General features: G+C 41.5%; 1 protein-coding gene and 1 non-coding gene across 4 annotated transcripts in view; both read left to right on the top strand.

The window, feature by feature from the left end:
- The first annotated feature begins 295 nt into the window (after positions 1–295).
- The window catches only part of LUZP1 (leucine zipper protein 1), an 81,829-nt gene continuing 60,199 nt past the window's right edge, over positions 296–21,925 (top strand). For all 3 annotated transcript variants that reach the window (XM_040618946.1, XM_040618947.1, XM_040618944.1), the window contains exon 1: positions 296–390. The gene's annotated coding sequence lies outside the window, so the exon portion shown is untranslated. The remainder of the gene's footprint in view (positions 391–21,925) is intronic.
- LOC121099869 lies at positions 13,924–14,001 on the top strand. The gene has a single exon (XR_005831610.1).

Raw genomic sequence — 21,925 nt, 5'->3', positions numbered from 1 at the left:
CCATACCAGGCCCTGGGCTAAACACCTTTACATGGATTATCTCATTTAATCCTCACAACCCTCCTGGGAGTGCCCCTCTTGAAAGCAGGACATCTTTCTTGTCTGCCGATTCAATTTCGCACCGCGCCTAGCACAGGCCCGGAGCACCTAGCTAGGCAAGCAATAATAACTTGGCAAAGTCCAGGTCCTGGGAAGGGGGAGGTAAAGAACGGGGGGGCGGGGCTGACCGACAGCCCCGCCCCTCCGTGCAGACCCCGCCTTCCGGGGCGCTTACGTCACCCATGGCTCCGCCCCTCATTGTCAGTCCCGGGGAGCCGGAGGAGGCGCCGGCCGCCGGGAGCCGAGCGCCGGACCCCTCAGCGGGCGGGAGCGCGGGCCGGAGTCGCCGAGGTGAGGGGTCCGCGGGGAGGCGGCGGGCGCGCGGCGCGGGAGGCTGGGGCGGGTGGGCGGGCGCGGAGGAGGGCGGCCGGAGGGGGCGGCCTGCCCGGGCAAGGGGTCGGGGCACCCAGGGGCGATAGGGCAGTATCGGCGGGCGCACCCGGGGGAGGGTTGGGGGGGTACGGAGTTGAGGCGGAGGGCAGTTGGAGCAGAATTTTGGAGAAAGGGCTCGGAAAGAGATCTTTTGGGGCGAGACCTTGAGAAATTTTTTGGAGTTGGAAATTTTTCTGTTGGAGGGGGAGGGAAGGTTCTGAGAGACTTCTGGTGGGAGCGAGAATCTGAGGAGAGATGTTTGGGGCAGAGAGCCGAGGGGACATTTTCGGGGGGCGGAGGAGAGTTTCGGGTCGAGTTTGGGCTTCAGGGGGAGGGAGCGCGGGGCGCGGTGGGGGCGGGGAGCGGCGGGCCGGGTGGGGGGCCGGGACCGCCGGGAAGGGGGCTGCGCGGGGCCCGCGGGCACCCGGGGAGGAAGGAAGTGATCTTACAGGAAGAGCCCGGGAGCTCCCGAGGAGGAGGAGGAGGAGGACGAGGAGGAGGAGGGAGGTTTGGGAGCGCTCTGGCCGGGCTGCGGGACCGGGCTGTGGGGGCGCGGGCCGGCTGGGGAGGGGTCCCCGCCGCCGCCGCCGTCGCAGCTGTCGGCCCGCCGCGCCGGCCCGCGCGTCCCGGTCGATGCTGGCCTCGCAGCCAGACCGCTGGGCCGGGAAGGAATTCGAGGCATTCGCTTTGTTTAAGTTGCCAGTAGACAGTCCTTAGGACTAATTAATGGTGGAATCTGCAGGGGGACGCGGCCGAGCCGGGCCCGGGCCGCCCCCCGCCCGCTGCCGCAGCAGCCGCCGCGGTGAACTTTCCGCAGCGCGCGCGGCCCGCCTCCCTGCGCACCCCCGCCCCTGCCCGGGCCGGGAAGGAGCCATGGCTTCCCGAAGCGCAGGAATGAAGTGCGGTTTCTGCGGCCGGTGGCCTCTGGCTGCGGAGGCTGCCGGCGGGGAAGCCGGCGTCCCGGAGCGGCCGGGCTAGGGGTGCGGAGCCCGCATGAGAGCTCTCAGAGGTGCCTGCGGTTTCTCTTAATAACCTTGGAGGAAGCTCTGCGAGCCGAGAAAGACCATCTTGCTTCGGAGCATCTGTTTCTTCGTCGCGTCAGCCCCTTTCCTAACACTGCAGAGCTTGTTGTGGCTTGTTTCGGAAATGCCGAGACCAGTGCTCACACTTAAGGGTGGGAGAAGGGAAGAGACTAGGCACCCCCCCCCCCCCAACAACCAACAAAAAACCAACCCTGCAGTGTAATCTCCAGAAAGCCAGAGATTTGCTTGCAGATTCTCCGTTACAACGTCACTGACTTGAATGACCTTGGGAAAGGAATTGTGCTTCTGAGCTCCTGGTGCCTTATCTGTTGATTGAGGGGAAAATACTCTCTAGACCTCCCTGCCTTTTGGGGATATTTTGAGAGGTGGGGTTTGTTCAGTGCATTTTACGGACTGCTGCAGTTCTGGCCTAAGGAGCTGGACTAGAGTCAGAGTTGGGGGAATTCAGATCCTGGAGTAAGATTTTATTAGCTCAGATTAGGTAGGGAGGGGCAGTTTTGGATTTTAGGAGAGTTCCCTTTGGAGAATCTGTACAGTATGTTCCAGATTGTATTCTGTCACTTTGTGTGCAGCTTTGGTGGCATTCGTGTGGTTAAATTAAGTAACTCCCATAGAAAATTCTTCTGTCAGAAATAATTATTTTGCTCAGGATTCCCCTTGGGGCAGATTAAGGTTTTGCTCAATTTACTCAGAAGAATTTTCCAGGTTTCTAAAATTAAATCACTTTTCTAAAGATAGTAACTAAAGTTTGAAAAACTGGAAACAGTGGGGTGGGGAGGGAGTTGATTAGAGTATGAACAAGGCAGCACATACAGGTTCATTGTTGTTCTGTGATTACAAACAGGGATTATGAATTAGCCTTGATTAATAGGTATTTTCTTACTCCTAAATAATTTAAGACCAAGAAAGGGAGCTTATTTTGTTGAGTTGTCTGCTCTGTGTGCAGTAATTGGGGCAGGTGGTCTATATCTCATATAGTTTTCTCAACAATGCTGTGAGGAGGTAGTTGAAATCCCTGCTTTACGCATGGGCAAACTGAAGGTCAGAAGGTAAAATGACTTCCCCAAGTTTACAGGTACAGCTTGGTAAGAAGTGGAGCTGGAATTCAAACCCAGGGCTATTTCTGAGGTCCATGGTTATGTCTGTTATGCACACTGCATTAGTTTCTAGGCCTTTGACTCAGCCACTGGTTCACCTTGGACTGTAGAGTAAGTCAGTTAAGTCTATTCCCCAATAGTGCTGCCTTCCTTTTCTTCCAGTAATGCTGTCAGTATGCTTTTGAGATGTTTTTGTTTTTGGTAGAAAAACAAACATATAAGGTTGTACTAGTGGTGTGTCCTATGTACAGTAAGTGCTAAATAAATAAATAAATATTTTTATGATGGAAGCATTTGTATTGAAATGCAGATAGATAACTGGGTGATCATAGATTTCATTTATATAATGGAAGCTGTTAGATAGCTGGTGGTCCTTCTGTAGAGGCCATCATTAGGGTGACATTCATGATCAGAAGCAGAACCATTTTTCATGTAGTACAGCTTTTTGGGACAGTGTCAGCTTCTGAGTAAGCACATTACTTACAGGTAGGACAGAGATAGTCAAGCTGAAAGATTTGGTATAGACTTTGAAGCGCATAGTAGATGCTCAGTAAATGTTTGCTGAAGAAATACATGCATTCTTTTTTTTTTAATCAGCTTTGTGGAGGTATAATTTACCTACAGTAAAATTCATCAGTTTTAAGTGTGCAGTTTGATGAGCTTTGACAAATGTATGCAGTTGTGTAATCCCCATGACTGCCATCATTTGTTTAAACTTTGTGTTCTTTTTAAGGTACTGGTTAGCAAAGTGATCCCTGGGAATGTTGTGAAGTTCCTGTGTTCCCAGATTCAAACTGATGAGATCAGAGTGAGTACTAGAGAGTCAGTATGCCAACTTTGTAGGAAATAGGGAAACCTTAGGTATTTATAGGTGAGGTGCATGAGAAGAATAAGACAGAGATAGGGATATTGGTAGATCAGGGGAAGGAAATTCATGAGGAACCAGGTTTTCATTTTAGGATGAAGATACACATGGGGGGGGGAATTACCCAAAGATTTTTAAGAAGTTGAACTTGTATTTTTGTTTCCCTTTTTTTTTTTTTTTAAAGATTTTATTTATTTATTCGACAGAGATAGAGACAGCCAGCGAGAGAGGGAACACAAGCAGGGGGAGTGGGAGAGGAAGAAGCAGGCTCATAGCGGAGGAGCCTGACGTGGGGCTCGATCCCATAACGCTGGGATCACGCCCTGAGCCGAAGGCAGACGCTCAACTGCTGTGCCACCCAGGCGCCCCTTTTGTTTCCCTTTTGAACTGATACCTCCTGAAATATAAAACTTCAACATCTTTGGCTATACTTAGGAAGTGCTTTACACCTTATAGTTCAAATAATTCTTAAGGGTGGGGATGCTATAAAATAATTGAAGGCCTTGCCCTTCCACCTATGGCAGAATAGCCTTAGTGTTTATCCCTCTAACTTATTTTGGCTAATGTTCCACAAAGGGAATACATCAGGTAGAAATTGTGTCTTTCTTGGAAGACATGAGATTATTTTTTCCTTCTCATAATTTTTTTTTTTTAAGATTTATTTATTTGAGAGAGACAGAGATAGGAGTGTGGGGGTGGGGAGGAGTGGAGGGAGAGGAAGAGGGAGAGAAGCAGACTCCGCGCTGAACATGACATGGGGCCCAATCTCACCACCCTGAGATCATGGACCTGAGCCGAAATCAAGAGTGAAAATGCTTAACCAACTGAGCCACCTAGGCACTCCTCCTTCTCATAATTTTTTTTTTAATGCAAGATCTTTTTTTTTTTTTTTAAAGATTTATTTGACAGAGAGAGAGCGTGAGCACAAGCAGAGGGAGTGGTAGGCAGAGGGAGAGGGAGAAGCAGGCTCCCCCAACAGAACAGGGAGCCCGACACTGGGCTCTGTCCCAGGACCCCGGGATCATGACCTGAGCCGAAGGCAGTTGACTAACCAACTGAGCCACCTAGGCTCCCCATCCTTCTCATAATTTCTTAGGTCACTGAGCCTGTCCCAATCTGCTTATAGTCTGTTTTAGAAAAAGTTTGAAGCCTCTGTTGCCAAGCTTTTAGAAGCAGCCTCATTTAAAAAAAAAAAAAAAATTATTTAGAGAGCGAGTGTGAATGGGGGTGGAAGGGGTAGACGGAGAGAGAGTCTCAAGCGGACTCCGTGCTGGTTGAGGGGCTTGATATCAGGACCCTGAGATCATGACCTGAGCCAAAATCAGGAGTCCGATGCTTAACCGACTGAGCCATCTAGGTGCCCCTAGAAGCAGCCCCATTTTTATATCTTACTGCTCATTTCTCTTTATGCATTCTGTTTCTACATGTTGACTGTTTTATAACCCTTCTGTCCCACCTGTCAGTCTTAAGAATGGAAACTCATCAGCCATGGGCCCTCCATATATCATTAGGAAATAATAATTAAATTAAAGTACCAGTCTACCAACTCAATATTTTGGTTGATGATAGGGAGAAAATAATAACTCTGTGTAGTAGTTATTATCCTCATTACACATGAGGAAGCTAAGCTCAGAGCAGTTACTGCTAGAGCTAGTGAGGGGCAGAGACCATTGATTTGAGCTCATATGTGATTGGCACTCAAGTTTGGGATCAGTTTCATTACCCTCTCTCTGTATTAGGGTTAGGGGAGCAAGGGAAGGGCTTGGAAATACCATATGAAAATATGACAAGCATTGCTAATCTTTTAGGCATTGCTGTTTTTTTTTGTTGTTTTTTTAATAAAGATTTTATTAGGATGCGTGGGTGGCTTAGTTGGTTAAGCGTCTGCCTTTGGTGATCCCAGAGTTCTGGGATGGAGTCCCACATCAGTCTCCTTGCTCAGCGGGGAGCCTGCTTCTCTTTGCCTGCCGCTCCCCCTGCTTGTGTGCTCTCTCTCTCTGACAAATAAATAAATAAAATCTTTAAACAACGAAAAAAGATTTTATTTATTTGAGAGAGAGAGAGAGGGAACGCGTGCATGTGCACGCCTGTGTGAATGCATGAGCAGGGTGGGGGGCAGGGAGAGGGAGAAGCTGACTCCCAGCTGAGCAGGGAGCCGGATTCAGGATCCATCCCAGGACCCCTGCATGATGACCTCAGCAGAAGGCAGATGCTTAACCGACTGAGCCACCCAGGCACCAGGCATTGCTGTTTTTATCTATTCCTTTCTTAATTTCTAGAGATTCTGTTTTACATTCTAAGGCATTTATAGTTCATTCTTTTTTGCATAACTCCCTTCCCAGATCCTGCATTTTTTCTTTATGAACATGATACTTTGTGTGTTCACTGGCTGTTTGACTTACCCCTTCTCCTATTTTATATGTATCTAAAAGTTTCCATCAAGTTAATCTGTCAATCAGGACATATTTGCGTGTGCTGTTCCCATTTTATCTGGACAGAGTAATATTTTTAAAACAATATTAAAAACTTGCATTAAAATTTTTTTAAATCACATCTTTTTATTGAAGTATTATATGTATATATATAAAGAGTACAATTTGGTTGTGTGTTTTTTTTTTTTTTTTTTTTTTTTTTACAAACAATATATCCGTGGAACCAGCACCTAGATCAAGAAACAGTATTACCTGTACCCAGAAGCCCCCACCGAGTTCCTTTCCTGTTCCTGCCTCTCTTCCATCTCCCGGAATGACTTCTAACAGCATATATTAATTTTGCTTTTTTTGTACTTTTGTAAAAAGGGAATCATACAGCAGATATGCTTTTGGGCCTGGTTCCTTTTATTCAACAGTATGTTTGTGAGTATGCAAAAACCTTAAAGATTTTCTTTAGGGCTTGAAATAAAATCCAAATTCAAGCTCCTTATCTTGGCTTATGATATCTTGTATAACCTGGCCCCGCCTACCTTTCCAGCTTCACCTTATACCAGTCTTGTCCATCATGCTTCAATCACACCAGCTTCTTATTTATCTTTAACAAGCTTTTTCCTACCACAGGGTCTTTATACGTTTGGCTGTCTCTTCTTGAACACCCTCTCCCCTGCTGTCTGCCTGGCTGCCTCCTTCAGGCCTTAGCATATGCATCAGAGATACTTTCCCTCATCGTTTTATCTTGTAATCCTTTTCCGTTATTCCCGTTACTGGCGTCTGTTGCCTGCCTTCATAGCACCTATTACAGTTTATAATGATACATCTGCTTGCATGATTATTATCGCCTTCCCCACTAGACTTCACAGGAGCAGGGAACTCATCTGTTTTGTTCATCAGTGTATACCTAGTACATGACACAGTGACATGTAGCAGGTATTTAATAAATATTTAATGACCACTTTCCCAATTCAGCACCTTTGTTCCCATTATCTTTTGTCCTTTTCTCCTCATGCTGTTTAACTATTTAAACTTTTCCGTCATTCAAGGCTCAGCTCAATTCCCTTCTATGAAGTCTGTGCTGACTTTGCAGTAGTAAATCTTTCTTCTCTAAAATTTTGACATTTATTGCTGATACCCCTCATGTTCTTGGTAAGTCACACTAGCATGTATCTTACCTACTTAATTGGATCAAAAGCTTCCCCCCCCCACAAAATCTTGCAGCTTGTAATGCCAGTACCCCTAATATCCTTGGTTAATTTCACTAGTTTGGGTCTTTACCTAATTTGATCAGAAACTTCTTCATCCGAAGCTAAGTTGTTTTAGCTGGTAATTCCCCTCAATTGCTTTCACTGAGCTTTGCACATAGTAGGCCTTCAGTAGAATTTCTGATGATTGATCATAATGATCTTATGTATAAGTATCAATTTTAATTTCTTAGGTTTATTAACATGGACTCTTTTTTGCTTCTCCCTCTCCCTCTGCCTGCCGCTCCCCATGCTTGTGTTCTCTCTCAAATAAATAAGGAAAATCTTAAAAAAAAAAAAAACCCCGACAAAACATGGACTGTTTATTAGAATTCTTAGTGTTTTCTCTGATCCAAAAGTTGAGAGTGCCCCAGGTGCTTCAGATTGATATGACAGTTATCAGGGTGTGAAAGTACAGGAATCCAGGCCTGGTACACAAAGCAGACACTCCTTTGGAATCTGTCACTGGCAAAGAACTAACTATGAACAGTTCTTTCTTAGAAAGACGCTTAATCAGTGCTTGTCTGATGCTCTCAAATTGGAGTTCTGAACTGAAACGAGAGACTGGGTAATACCTCACTTGAACTATTTTGTTGAATAACATTTTATTTTGATGTCAAGGATGAAAACTCCAAGCCAGTTAACACTACCTTCTCTGAGTTGCCAGTGGGCTCCCTCAGTAGTAATTCTTGCTCTTTTATTAAAGGCAGAAGAATGTATGTACTAATATCTAGTACATACTTTAAGCCAATTTAAATGCAAATTTAAATTCCTTGTAACTGGGATGATTTGATATACATGTGGTACAATTAGGTGATACATGTAAAACTTTTTTTTTAAGAGGTGCCTAATGTGTATTTTAAAGCAATGATAATTTTAACTTTTTTTTTTTAATTAAAAAATTTTTTTGAGTAAGCTCTGCACTCAACATGGGGCTCAAACTCATGACCCGGGGATCAAGAGTTGCTCACTCTACCGACTGAGCCAGACAGGTGACCCATTTTGACTTTTCTGATGGATTTATATCAGAAGATTGTGGTGTGATTTAGTAATTGTTTTTATGGAAACATTGGAGTAGAGGTACTTAAGGAAGTTTCTGAGAGACGTTGTTAGAGTAATTTTGTTCACAATCATTCCTTATCTTTTCACTGTTATTTCTTTTAACAACTTAGAAATATTTTGTGAAACCAGCCTCTTTACTTTTTACCCCAACTAGGTCAAAATAAACAGTATATAAGTAGAACGCATTTATATTTATCCATACTTCAGACTACCACTAGACTTCAATAACTAAACTTTTCTTTTGAAATATGAGGAGACAAATGATAAACTATGGGGAATTCATGGTAAAAAGTGACTTTCAGGGACGCCTGGGTGGCTCAGTCAGTTAAGCGTCTGCCTTTGGCTCAGGTCATGATCCCAGGGTCCTGAGGTCGAGCCCCACAGCCTGCTTCTCCCTCTGCCTGCTGCTTGTGCTCTCTCTGATAGATAGATAGATAGATAGATAGATTGATAAATAAATAAATAAATAAAATCTTTTAAATAAAAGTGACTTTCAGAATGGATTACAAAGTTAGTATGTACTCAACCCAGTCTCCTGCACTTTTCTTACTCACAGTTGTTCATAACATTGGCATCTGGGCATCAGGAGATCTTGGAGTATGTTTCTGAATCATTTAGTTTTATTCAAGTAAACTTTTATTAAATGTGATTTATTGTATTCTGATTCTTTGACAGTTGGTTGTCTATTTGTGTCTTATTCTCATTCTTTGACCATTTTGGTTAAATAGTACTTTACCTTATAAGGTTATTTAAAGCTATACAGTTTCACTTCTGTAGCCTCAAAAAGCCTTAATTTTTCCATCTTTATGATGGGAGGAGTGATTGTGAGGATTAAATAATTTAATGTACAGAAGCATTTAGATCATAATACCTGGTACGTGGTAAATATGGCCATTATTCAGTTTTACGTTTTTGTTTACCCAAAGAATAGACGAAAAACTTCCTGTTCTTATTAGTTTTAAAATTAATATGATTTAGTCTAAAGTCTGTTAACATCTTTGTATACTGGGCAGAGTAGAAGAAACTCAAGAATATTTATTTATTTAAGATTTTATTTATTTGACGAGAGAGAGAGAGAGCACAAGTAGGCAGAGCAGCAGGCATAGGGAGAGGGAGAAGCAGGCTCCCTGCTGAGCAGAGAGCCCAATGTCATTCAATCCCAGGACCCCTGGATCATGACCTGAGCCAAAGGCATACATTGAACCAACTGAGCCACCCAGGTGGTCCAAGAATTTTTAAAAGCTTAATTTTAACTTGATTAATTTCTAATGAAGCTAGGGACTTTCTCAGTGACTAGTTTAATTTCCTTTATTAATCTGTTTTTCTTGAATGACTCATCTGTAGCTCAAATGTTGGCTATGTGGTTGTAATTGGTACAAATGAGAGATAATTTCTGGATGTCCTAGCCAGCCCTTCATCACTTAAAAGTGAGACCCTACAGGGGCGCCTGGGTGGCACAGCGGTTAAGCGTCTGCCTTCGGCTCAGGGCGTGGTCCCGGCGTTCTGGGATCCAGCCCCACATCAGGCTCCTCTGCTGGGAGCCTGCTTCTTCCTCTCCCACTCCCCCTGCTTGTGTTCCCTCTCTCACTGGCTGTCTCTATCTCTGTCAAATAAATAAATCTTAAAAAAAAAAAGTGAGACCCTGCAACTGGAAATTGAGACTATTAGTAAGATAATATGTGAGAATATTTTAAACCATTATAATTTTTGAAAATTATTTATTTGAAAATCATTGAAAAATATTCAGTCTGGTTATAGAATTTTGGGATAGTGATATTAATATTGTTAGCCATTTACTTCTGCTTATTCTAGGTAAAGATCTCAAGTGATTTTACAACATTAGTTTTATTTGTCAGGTACTATCTTAAGCATTTTATGTGCATTATTTCATTTACTTATTCATTTAACAAATATTTATTGAGTGCCTGCCATGTGTCATACACATCATCTCATTTAATCCTCACCACACCCATGAAATAGATATTTATTCTTTTAGCCCCATTTCACAGATTAGGAACTGGAGCCCAGAGAAGCTGTGTATCTTGCCCAGTGTTACAAAGCTGTCAACGGGTCAAATTTGGGATTTTTAAAAAATTTTGTATGACAGTTGCTGAAATCTTGGCATAAATTACTTCTATGCCGGATTTTTTTTCTTTAGGAGAAGGATGTTAATCAAAATTTGAAGTGTGTTCTAAATAGGTTACAGTCCAGGTACTTGGAGCAGGATGTGTTAGGTTTAGGTAAGCTAAGCTGGGGTAATTTCCTCTCTTATTCCAAATCCGTCTCTTTAAACAACCAGCAAAAGAACAAAAGACAGTTTTCCCCCCCAAAAGACAACTTGGAAGTTCCTTCTTTTGGAGAATTCCAGTTTACCCAAACCAGTGTGAACCAAATGTAAATTTTCAAGAAGGTTGGATTTAAATAACTGTATTAAACATCGTTCCTTCAGAGGCACTCTGAGAGCCAATGTTATGGAAGCACGATAGTTGAATTGTTAAAATTAAAGAACTTCAGTTGTTATCCACATTTTGGATATCCATTTTGCTGCTTTTGCATAGATCTGGTGTGATATTTCAGACTTCCTCTTTTGTTAACTGTGGTTTTATGGTCATCTCAGAGGGGTATCTATAGGGTAATATGATTGCTTTTTTTTAAAGATTTTGTTTGTTAGAGCGCGCCAGCACAAGCTGGGGAAGGGGTAGAGGGAGAGAGAGAAGCAGACTCCCCACTGATCAGGGAGACCAACGTGGGGTTCAATCCCAGGACCCTGGGATCATGACCTAAGCCGAAGGCAGACGCTTGACAGACTGAGCCACCCAGACACCCCATATGACTGCTTTTTAAAAGCAAATACCAGAAGTTTCCGAAATGGGAAATAATTTTGTATTTATTTTAATGAGATTTCCAAACTGCTATACTTCTTTTGAATTTGCTTTAGAGCATATTGCACATTCTTAATCCTGATAAGTCTTCATTTGGGGGAGTTATATTTAACTTTTGGAGATAAGCAAGTCTGGTGAATGAAGTGAGTAACCAGTGTGGTTTTTGGTCATAGATGTAATTCTGAGAGCTGGAGACCAGGAATTTTCTGTGTGAGGTTCATCTTTGAGAATCTACAAACAGAGTTTCAAAAAGGTTTTGAGCCTTGGTGGCATTGCTGGAAGAGAGTCTTGCTTCCCAAGATGACCTGAATAACAGCACTTATTTTGAACCTATAAATAAAAATCATTGCTTGACTATAACTTGTTTAACTTGTATTCTTGATTAAGTTGAAATTGTCTATAATGAAAGCATTATCTTGTATTAATACCAATATCTTATTTATAGCCTTTAAAAGTCTCTTTTTTCTGTCTAAAAGACAGTTTTTTAGTCTTTAGAAAAGAATATTTTTAGTCTGCTGAGAGGCAAATATATATAGGAACAGATTTGAACTCATTATAATTAAAAGGTGAAATGTGTTTTCCTGACCTACTTACCCAGGCATTATGTGTGTGGCCTTTCTGTGGAGGCCAAAGAGTTCAGATAGAAAAATGGTATCATCCACCTGGGTCTAACAGCATATCCTGTTTCTAAAAGTAAATAAATCTCTGGTTTTACCCAGTTTCAAGTTAACTGGGTAAGTTAAATGCTGAGCAAGATAATTATAGTTAATTTTTGGCTCTTTAAAACCCTGAAACAGCTTTATCACAAATGTGTGTCCTCCTAATTACCTGGGGGTGTTTATCTTACTTATTTAGGCCATGTTAGTGATTTGTATCTAGTATCAGTGAATAAGCAGAATTAGAATTGAAAATTTTCTGCGGGTTCTCAGTCATTGAGGACTAATAATAAAACCTAACATTATTGACTATGTGCCAGCTGCTGTATTTAAGCGCTTTTTATATCTTTAATCTTCCTCTCAACCATCCCTTGTGGTAGATACTATTATTATCCCCATTTCATAGATAAAAATTCCTTAAAATAGGAGATCAGTATGCCTAAAGTCAACACAGACGATGAATGCCAAGCTAGGATTTGACCCCTGAGCTTACAATTGAACATTACAGTGAGCACATGATGATTTTATGAAGTATGTGCATTTAAGATCATTCTTCCCTAAGTAAATGAGGTCAGTGTTGGCTTATGTTCCCTAGGATAGGAAGAATATAATTTTTAGATCTTGATAAACTTAAAGTTATATTAAATGTCTTTAAAATGGAAGACTGTTCCAGAGTATACAAAAGCTGATTGAATATGTAAGATACTACAGAAGTAGTTTAGGCTGTTTGTGTAACAGAGTAATGGTTGCCAGTAGGTTTATATTGGGAATACCAGTTGTTGTTTTTTAAAGATTTATTTATTTATTTGGGAGAGAGAGAGAGAGAGCGACAGAGAAGGAGGGAGAGGGGGAAGGAGGGAATCTTCAAGCGGACTCCTTGTGGAGTGCGCGGAACCTGAGGCAGGGCTCAATCCCACGACCCCGTGAGACCTTGACCTGAGCAGAAACCAAGAGTTGGGCCCTCAACCGACTGAGCCATCCAGGTGCCCCAGGAATACCAGTTTTTATGCTTTCTGCCACAGCTGTACTGGAGTACAATATGAGATATTCTTAATATAATTTGATAAAATTAGATACTTTCTAACATATGCTGAAATTTTTTTCCCGTAGGAACTTCAGGACTGATGATTATGTTAGAATTGTTTTAAAACCGGATCCCACTGTGACTTGAAAGAGACCATCAGGATCGTAAAGAAGTGTGATGAAAAAATAGATGGCTTAGTAGTAGTGAGGCAGTTAATGGAGCAGGAAGGAATAAGGTAATGGAGGGATAAAATTTCAGGTCATAAAAGGCAAGAGGAATGGAATTAGGGCAAAAATAGGTGAAGTAGGTGGTTATTCATTAAGTGGGTATAGTCGAGAAGAGTGCAGAGAATCTTTAGGGAAGAGAGGTAGAGAGGAGACAAGGAACACTGGCTTCATTTACATATTTGGTCAGTTTCACATCAAATTTAAAAGCCAATAATTTAGTTAATTCTATTCAATTTATAGTACCTGTTACATATTGAACCCAGGGCTAATTAATGTGGACAAAACAAAAGGACAAAAGAAGTGCTGTATATAGCCCTTGTTCTAAGGAATTTAACATTCTAGTTGGGGAGACAGTACCTGGTTTTTGAAACGGTTCCTTGACAATATTGGATCATATGTTAATGCCAAAAGGGGTGATACTGACTGGTGATTCCAGAGCTTTCATTTGATAAACCATTCATATTTCAAAAGAACTTTTTGTTTTCCAAGTAAGGATGCAAAAATGAACAACAGCCTTCTCATCTAATACCACTGTTTCAGAAAAGAGGAACCATTTTAAAACAGAAGTGGAAGGGCATCATCTTAGATGAAAGTCTTTGTATTGAATAATTTAGCCTTATGGAAAATTTAATATTCTTTGGTGAAAATGCCACTGAATCTATGTTTGAATGAGTGGTAATTGCTCTAGGAGGTCTGTTAATGCTACTAACTTACGTTAGAATGACAGGTAATAGTTTACTGAGATTAGCCTGGGCCGAAATGGTCTGTGATGTCTTCATGGAGGACGTTAAACTAGAGTTTTACAAGGATGGATAGATAGGATGTGAAGAGACAGAAAGAAGGGGATGGTTTTCCAGGCCAGGGCAACAAAAGAATGAAGATACCGAGATTGGGATAAACTTGTATTATTGATTGAACCTAAGAATACTTGTCTGCTCCACCCTTGAGGATCATTGTTGGGGGTGCCACGAGCTGGCAGCTTTGTTTTCCTGCCTCAGACATCTGGAGTTGCTGGGAGCCCCCACTTGGTCTATGCCAGGCATGCCGACCCCACAGACAGACTAGAATCTGAAGTGATAGCACTGGGCATGGGGCCTCTAGGCTTTCCTTGGATAGTGCCAGGCTCTCATGAGCCGATCCTGGCCCGTGTTGCCCCAAAAGTATTTTGGCCCCCTGCCTGCCCCATAGGCAACACCGAACAAGTAAACACACCTAAACAGGTAGTCATCTACCACAAAGATGCCTGGGAGGGAGTGGGGCCTCTCACTTCCTGCTCTCCTGCTACACAACTGCTTTGGCCCCGGGCAATATCACCGGGGCCGGGGAGGAGAGGGTGTCCAAAAGTGGGGACTTCTGTTGTAGAAGGGGTGTCCGAGGCCACTTGAGGAGGATCACCATTTTTCCCTGCCTGGATTAGCATGGGTGTCAGCCAGGCTGCTCCATCCATCCACTGAGAGCTGTGTCTCCTGCATAGGGTCCCCTACAGGATTGTGAGGCGCAGGGTGGTGAGGAACAGCGAGCGGGTGGTGAACAAGGAGCGCCGCAGGCCTCTGGGCTGGGAGGTCGGACCTGCCACTCAGTACACCGGCCACAAGCGCAAGCCCCGCTTCCAAGTCCTTGGCTTGTCGGACTGCTTGGGCTCCACACGCTTGCAAGTGCAAAGTTTTCTGTGTTGAGGTGCCTACTTCATCAATTGCCAAAATAATGTTTTAGAAAAGTTTTCAAGCTCTAACGGTTTTTCACTAACAAGAGTTCGGAAAGCATCTTATTTTGTTCTAAAAACAATAAACCACTTTCTGTGGAACTGTGGGGGCGGGAAGAATATTTGTCTGCTCCAATAGTAGAGTTCAGATTATGGACAAGGAGGAGATAAGATTAGTGAGGTAATGCTTGGATTATGAACAGTCTTGAACGTTATACTGGGGGATTTGGACTTCATCTTGGTTCCATTTGGGAACCACTGAAGGCTTATAAAGGTAAGGCACTGATAAATATAGAACTGTAGACTGATTAATCAGGAGGTGTTATATAGATTATTGGAAAGAAGGCCAGTTAAGGATTTTTGTAGAAATTCAGATGTGCATACTATCAGGACCTGAATTTAGGGACTTAAAAAAAAAAAGTATCTTAGAAGTTTTGAAGAAGGGGGCGCCTGGGTGGCTCAGTCATTAAGCGTCTGCCTTCGGCTCAGGGCGTGATCCCAGAGTTCTCGGATCGAGCCCCGCATCAGGCTCCTCCGCTGGGAGCCTGCTTCTTCCTCTCCCACTCCCCCTGTCTGTGTTCCCTCTCTCGCTGGCTGTCTCTGTCAAATAAATAAATAAAATCTTTAAAAAAAAAAAGTTTTTAAGAAGGAAAAGATAGGAGTTAATGATGTGGAGAAGGAGAGGTAACTTTTAAGATTGTGAGACTGGTAAAACTGGGGGGCATTTGTGATAACTGGTTAACTGAAGTTGGAGAAGGGGACAGGGGGGTTAGCCTTTTTGCCACAAATTCTCTGCTAAATATTACTCTATATCCATGTGCTTTTATGACACCATTTATTTATTTATTAAAGATTTTATTTATTTTACAGAGCATGAGCAGGGGGAGGGGCAGAGGGAGAGGGCAAGAATATCAAGCAGACTCTGCTCTGAGCACTGAGCCAGACATGGGGCTCGATCGCATTACCCCAAGATTGTGACCTGAGTCAAAACCAAGAATCAGTGCTTAACTGAGCCACCCAGGCACCCCACAACACCATTTATTTGAGATATGTTGAGGTTGCCTTGTGATTGAAGTGGAAGTTGAAAGGTTTTCTTTATTTTGGAAACACTCATTTGGAAAAAAATACAGATGTGGTACATTTGAAATGGTTAAACATTGTATAAGTTATTAGTTATAGAAATTGTATCCTAATAAATAATATCATTGTTAGATGACCTGTCAAGTATGGAGGAAATTTTGGAATGCATTGGTGACTTTAGAATTTTTTCATTTAGGGGAATTTGTCCTGTGGCAACACACTGATTCACCTTGGGTGATTTTATTTATCGTGATATAGTTAAAATAGTCCTCCAGTTTTTGTCATTGCAGCATGTCATAGTAGAATATAGTATCTGTCATTTCATGAGTATCTGCTGTGTAGCGGGTACCTGATGTCTACTAACTCTTCATTGTTTAAAACTGCCTCATGAAATAGGTATTGTTACTCCTACTTTACAGATGAGGAAAACTGAAGCTCATAGGGGGTTTAAGAAATGTCCCTTGGGGAGCAGTAAAATTAGGATTCTCGATCACTGTGACACAAAATCCATGTTCTTTCTCCTACTCTGTCCTTGGATTATAGGTCATAAGAATAGGAATAAGGAGGGCAAAGAGATAATTGATTAGGTGGTAATTCAAATCAGTGAAGTGCTACCCACATATTAACTGGTGTTATCTAGCGTTTTCCATCTTGTCTGTGTGTGGAGGAGTCGGGGAGGGGGGGGAGGGCTTCAAAGACCAGATATGATCTAGCCCTAGTTCTAGTCAAGGACAGTGACTTATCTTTTGGATAATGTCTCTCATATCCTTTTGTAGAGCTTTCAACAAATCCTTCATAGAAGTAAATGTTCGATTCAGAAAACAAACACACCGTTGACACAATTTCGGCAAATTGCTAGTCTGGGAGATGATATCTAAGGAATTTTCAGGGTCCAGCTTCTGGGAATGTGGGATTTGAGGGTCATTCTGCTTGAAAGTGTAGTTAGTGCTAGAGACTAGCTGTCTTTCATACCTGGCAACTTTTTTGGGTGGTATTTGCCTTTCTTAATTCTCCCCATTATCCACAGCCATAAAAGTGTTTAGCTTTTCTTCATGTGTGCTGTTGATAATTTCTTCAGTGTTCTCTCTTCGTGTTATAAAGCTCAGCCCCACCCCTCTCCACCTCATTCCTGCTGTTCTTTTACCAGCTGCTTGTATTGGGTCTGGTAGAAACTGTGCACAAATGTGAGCAAAGTCCTAGCTTCTTAAAATGTTTTCTCCCAACATTTCCTCCATCTCCTAACGCACAACTGAAAAAAATTTTTTTCTCTAATGAATGCTATTACTCGTATTTTTGCTGGTTGAATATTTTGTCATCCTTGGACAGGGGGAGCAATTAATATATTTCTAGTCCTTCACTGTTGCTTCTCGACCATTTTTTGCCATTTTTGCATGGCTTCTGATTTTTCAAAGTCCCTACCATTTGCTCTCCTCTGTTCTCATTGTGTTTGGTGACTTTCAGGATCCACACAGATCACTTTTCTTCACTGTCCCATTGCCTAGTATACACTTTGCCTAGGACCTCACTGTTACTGATTCTTGTCTGTCTTGGATCTGTAGATTGCATCCTTGCACTCTTTATTGAGTCCTTCCTTTGAGATTAGGAATACACTGGGGTCTTTTCTATCCTAAATAAATAAAATCCCCCTGCCTTTCTATCCTTTAGAGTTATTGCCATATTTTTTTTCTTTTACTCTCAGACATCTAAAAACAGAGCATTCTCTGTGCAGCCTTTTCTATCATACTCCTCATTCTTTAACACCCTTCCTGTCTTGTTTTTGTTTCAAACACTTTATTGTAAATGCCCTGTCAAAAGATCCAGTGTCCATATATTCAGTCATTTTCATAGCCTTTGTCTTCCTTAATCTCTTGTCAATATTTAAGCTATTGATCATCTTCTTCCTTAACCTCTGTTCTTTGGAGTTAAAAATATGTGTTTGGCCCCACTGAGCCTGGTAAGGCCATTTTACCTGGAACTTGGCTGGTTGTTGGACTCTGGTGTTCACTTTGGGGCCTGTACTGACTAGCAGAGAAGGGGTGGGGCAGGTTGGCGCTGTGCATCTCATCGTGCTCTGTACCCTGTGGACTTTTAAGTAAATAATTGATCTGACTTGCTAGTCTTCCTGTTCTCTCTCTACCTCTCTCCCTAATCCTGCTATGGCTTGTTGGTAAAATGGATTGCCCACTTCTGCTCTTGACTCTGGTTAAATACTATAGTACATAAAAGCAGACATTTCTTTTTTAGAGCAGACTTTTGGAAAGAATGTTATGAATTAAGTTCTTTGGTAAACTCATGTGAGATTTGAAATGCTCCAGAAAATTTGGGAAAGTTTAATGAATATCAGTGAAGTGGCCTTAATGAGAAAACTTTTATAAAGTCTTCTCTCTTATTTTAGTATTTTTTTGGAAAGCTATTTCTGGAAAAAAAACCCCACATCAGATTCTGTCATAGCAAAAATAATTACACTGAGAATCTCCGTATAATAGAATTTCTAAGCCCCATTTATTTTCAGGAGTGTTTGCTATAATAACACAGTACTGTGACAGTTCCCTGGAGTTTATTAGGATTTTGACCTGAATTTGCCAGGACAGTTTCAGAAAGTTACAGAGATAGCTGGGAAGTAGTGGCATGAGCAAATGTGGGTTAGGCTAATACAGATGGAGGAGAGCAAAGTTTTGAGATGACATGATTTTTTAGAAGGAAACAGTGTTGAGTTATGCCACTTTTTGTTGCTGTTTTGCTATGTTAAATGGTCATGGAAGCCTTGAATCCTGAAAATTTTTTTGTCCTTAGAGATTTGAGTCATTCTCTGTTCTTAGATGTTTATCACCTTCCTGTACAGGAAATAGAATTATTCAGACAAGAGAGATGATAAAGAGGTTTGGACTAAGTGAGTCTGGAGGTTCTGGTTCTGTTTTTGTCATTATTTAGCTACATAGACTTGAGCAGGTCACTTTACTCTTTGGGCTTCAGATTTGTCAAATGATGTGAAGTAAATAATTTCTGAAAAGATACTACTATTTTAATTTGAGGTGTTTTGATTAAAAAGCCATTCACAGTGAGTCTCAAAGTCAGTTTACCGATTAGTCAGAAATGTGATAATTTGTATTGAGATAAGTCTGTGACAGTTTGTATTAAGGGATAAGAGTTCAGTATGTCGTTTGACATGTAAGAAACGCTGCAGCTCTGTCTTCAAAATGGTAGACTAGATGCCTACATCAGCAGCAGTGTTCCATGGATTATAAAGGTACTAGAAAACATTACTGAACTATGGAGATACTGAAATGTGAAATCCAGTACATATGCCTATTTCAAAATGATGTGATAGCTTTGATGCAGATTTTTTAAGTGTTTGTTTATATGGAAAATAGGTAAAATGGCAGAGTGAAATATTAACAATAGTAGCTAATGACATTTGGTTAGCATTTCCTATATGCCAGCTGCTGTCCTCAGATGATTTTATAATGCATTTAGTCCTTCCTTAAATAATTCTTTGCGGTAGCTATTATCCCTGTTTTACACATGAGGACACTGGAACATAGTTAAGTAGCTTGCCCATACTGCTATTAAGTGATATATTGTCACATATATGACTAGGTCTGTGTGACTCCAGATTTTCTGTTCCACATACACATGTATCTGTACCACATACATGCTGCATTCAAAGTGCATACAGATGAAGGTATATGGTGGTGAGAACAAAGTAGAATTTAGATGTTGAATGTTTGACTAGGTTATTGTGTTTGCTTCCTTAAGCCATGTGCTATAATATTCTAACATAATTTTTATTACACATTACAATTATGTTAGTTTAGTAATACCACTCACATTTACTGACCAACATGGCCTGGGTTTGAATTCCAGATCCACCATGTGATTTTTGTGTAAACCTGGGAAAAGAACGCTACCTCTTTGTGCCTCAGTTTACTCATCTGAAAAATGGGGTTAATAGTATCTGCCTCCTAGTGTTGTGAGAAATAAATGAGGTGATGCAAAGGGCTTAGAATGATATGAAGTAAACATACAAAAAATGTTGGCTATTGTTATGTTATTCTTTTAACTTTTCCAAGTACCTTAAATAACCATTTTCTTCAAACAGCATTCCTGTGTGAGGGGTAGGGTCTAGAATCTAGCATATTTAGTCTCATTTACAAATAAGAAATCCATGAAGCAACTTGTCTTACGACATGAGAACAAAATTAAATGGAATTAAATTTAAAAAGTTAGTTAAGCCCGGTCTGAAAGACAAAAAAATGGTTTGGGATGAGTGTCATGTAATAGTCACCGGTCTTGGATAAGTAGGACAGGCCTGTGGTGTTTGGAACGGGAAGATCATTCCCAGCTACTCATTTCTTTTTCTAGTCCCTGATTCCCTTCCTGCTGTTAGAGGGGGATGTTGCTGCGTCATTCCCATGTCCTGGTGTAGCCATCTAGCAAGCTGAGAAACAACATTTGAAGGGTATCGGATTCTCTGGGAACTGAGAAAACAGCTTACCTTTTCTATGTGGAAAAGAAGGTAAACCGAGTGGGAGGTGTGAGCTACCAGTATGAGCTGTGCTCTCATGTGAGTTGTTTTATGGGTTTAACTCTTGAACTGCTTCCACTGAATCCCACTCTTTTGTTGTCTGTCAGTTTCCTGCAGTTGTTTAGAGGCATTTTTAGGATTCAAGTGCTTCTAGTTTTGTTTTATTTTTTCTAAAATGCTTCATGCGGCTTGATCTAGCTCAGCTGTCAGCGCCTGATTTTGCTGCAGTACGTGCTGCATGATCTCTGCATTGCTGGAACCAGATCTTGGTAAGACTTGCCTTTCCGTCTCTTTGATGAAAAGATTTCTTTGCATCTCTCCCTCGGGCTAGTCTGCTGTAGCATTGGAGGCTCTTCCCTACTCTTTGGAAAAACCTAAAAAGAGTTTTTGAGAAGTAACCTTGCGTTGGGTTCCTCTTGGCTAGATTTCTCCAGCTAACGGCTGTTTGCTTTCCCTTAGCTCTAACACATAGGAACGATGTCTTCAGCTAATGTATATTGTGCCTGCCGTGCAAGAGACTATTATTACCAGTCATTGGAAATGCAGAATGTAAAAATTGAAGCATATTGAATTAGACTGAATAATGATTAAGTACGGATGAAATGATATATCAAGAAGAGATTATGCAGACCTGGATTTAATTCCCAGTTCTGCCTTTTATTCCCAGTGTGTCTCTGGGCAAATTTGTTTAACTTTCCTGAATCTTAGTTTTCTCATCTATAGACTAGGAGTACTAATAATACCTGTTCTTAGGATTGTTTTAAGGATTGAGAGAATAAATTGATGACACTGAACAGAAAGCATGATACAGTACTGTGAAATGTTACTGGTCTTCCTGCAAGTGATTGAGTTTCTTGTTAAAATTGGTATTAGTACTTAGCTCAGGTTTGTTGCAAAGATGAAATGAGGATGGATAGACAGGTAGATAGATAAATAGCTGGCTCATAGATGTGACTTGTGCAAAAAAATACTGGAGCAACTGAAATGCTGGCAGTAGTGTTTCTTTGGAAGAGACGAATTAAAGTAGTACCCAAGTCGTACCAGCACCAGCAGCCAGTCAGTGCTGCTTCAGCAGTCTGTGTTACTCTTGCTGTACTGAGCTAAATATGTGCATTAGTTTTATGGATTTTGTATTTTGCCTGTGATTCAGTCCCTTCTTTTTTACACATAATCATGTTCTCATTCTGAGAGGTTAGCTTAAATTTTATCATGAAGTGCTTGTAGATCACTTCAGAGAAATGATTTGTCCCACTTCTAAATGCCATTATGATGCTTACATAGTATTTTTGCTCCCATGATCTGCCTGGAGAGAAGTTCTGTTCTATTCCTTCTTAAAATCTCATTCAGATCTCTCCTATGACCTTTCCTAACTCATTATCAGTCCGCTCCTTCGGTACTTCTATGGTTGTAGTACATCGTCGGAAACACTTGTTGCACTTACCACATTATAATTATTTGCTTACTTTTGTCTGCTTATAGTGAACTATGACTATCATAAGAACAGAGAATTTTCTCTGGATTCCCGTTTTATAGCACATGCCTGGTTCAGTAAGTAATGATGAATTGAGACTTCGATGCATTAACCTTGTGTTGGTATTTTCTTTTTCCAACCCAAAAGGGC

Source organism: Ursus maritimus, unplaced genomic scaffold, assembly GCF_017311325.1.
Source record: "Ursus maritimus isolate PB19 unplaced genomic scaffold, ASM1731132v1 scaffold_32, whole genome shotgun sequence".
In the NCBI taxonomy this organism is placed as follows: domain Eukaryota; kingdom Metazoa; phylum Chordata; class Mammalia; order Carnivora; family Ursidae; genus Ursus; species Ursus maritimus.
The sequence above is the reverse complement of the archived record's forward strand: the minus strand, read 5'-3'. Positions and strand labels throughout refer to the sequence as shown.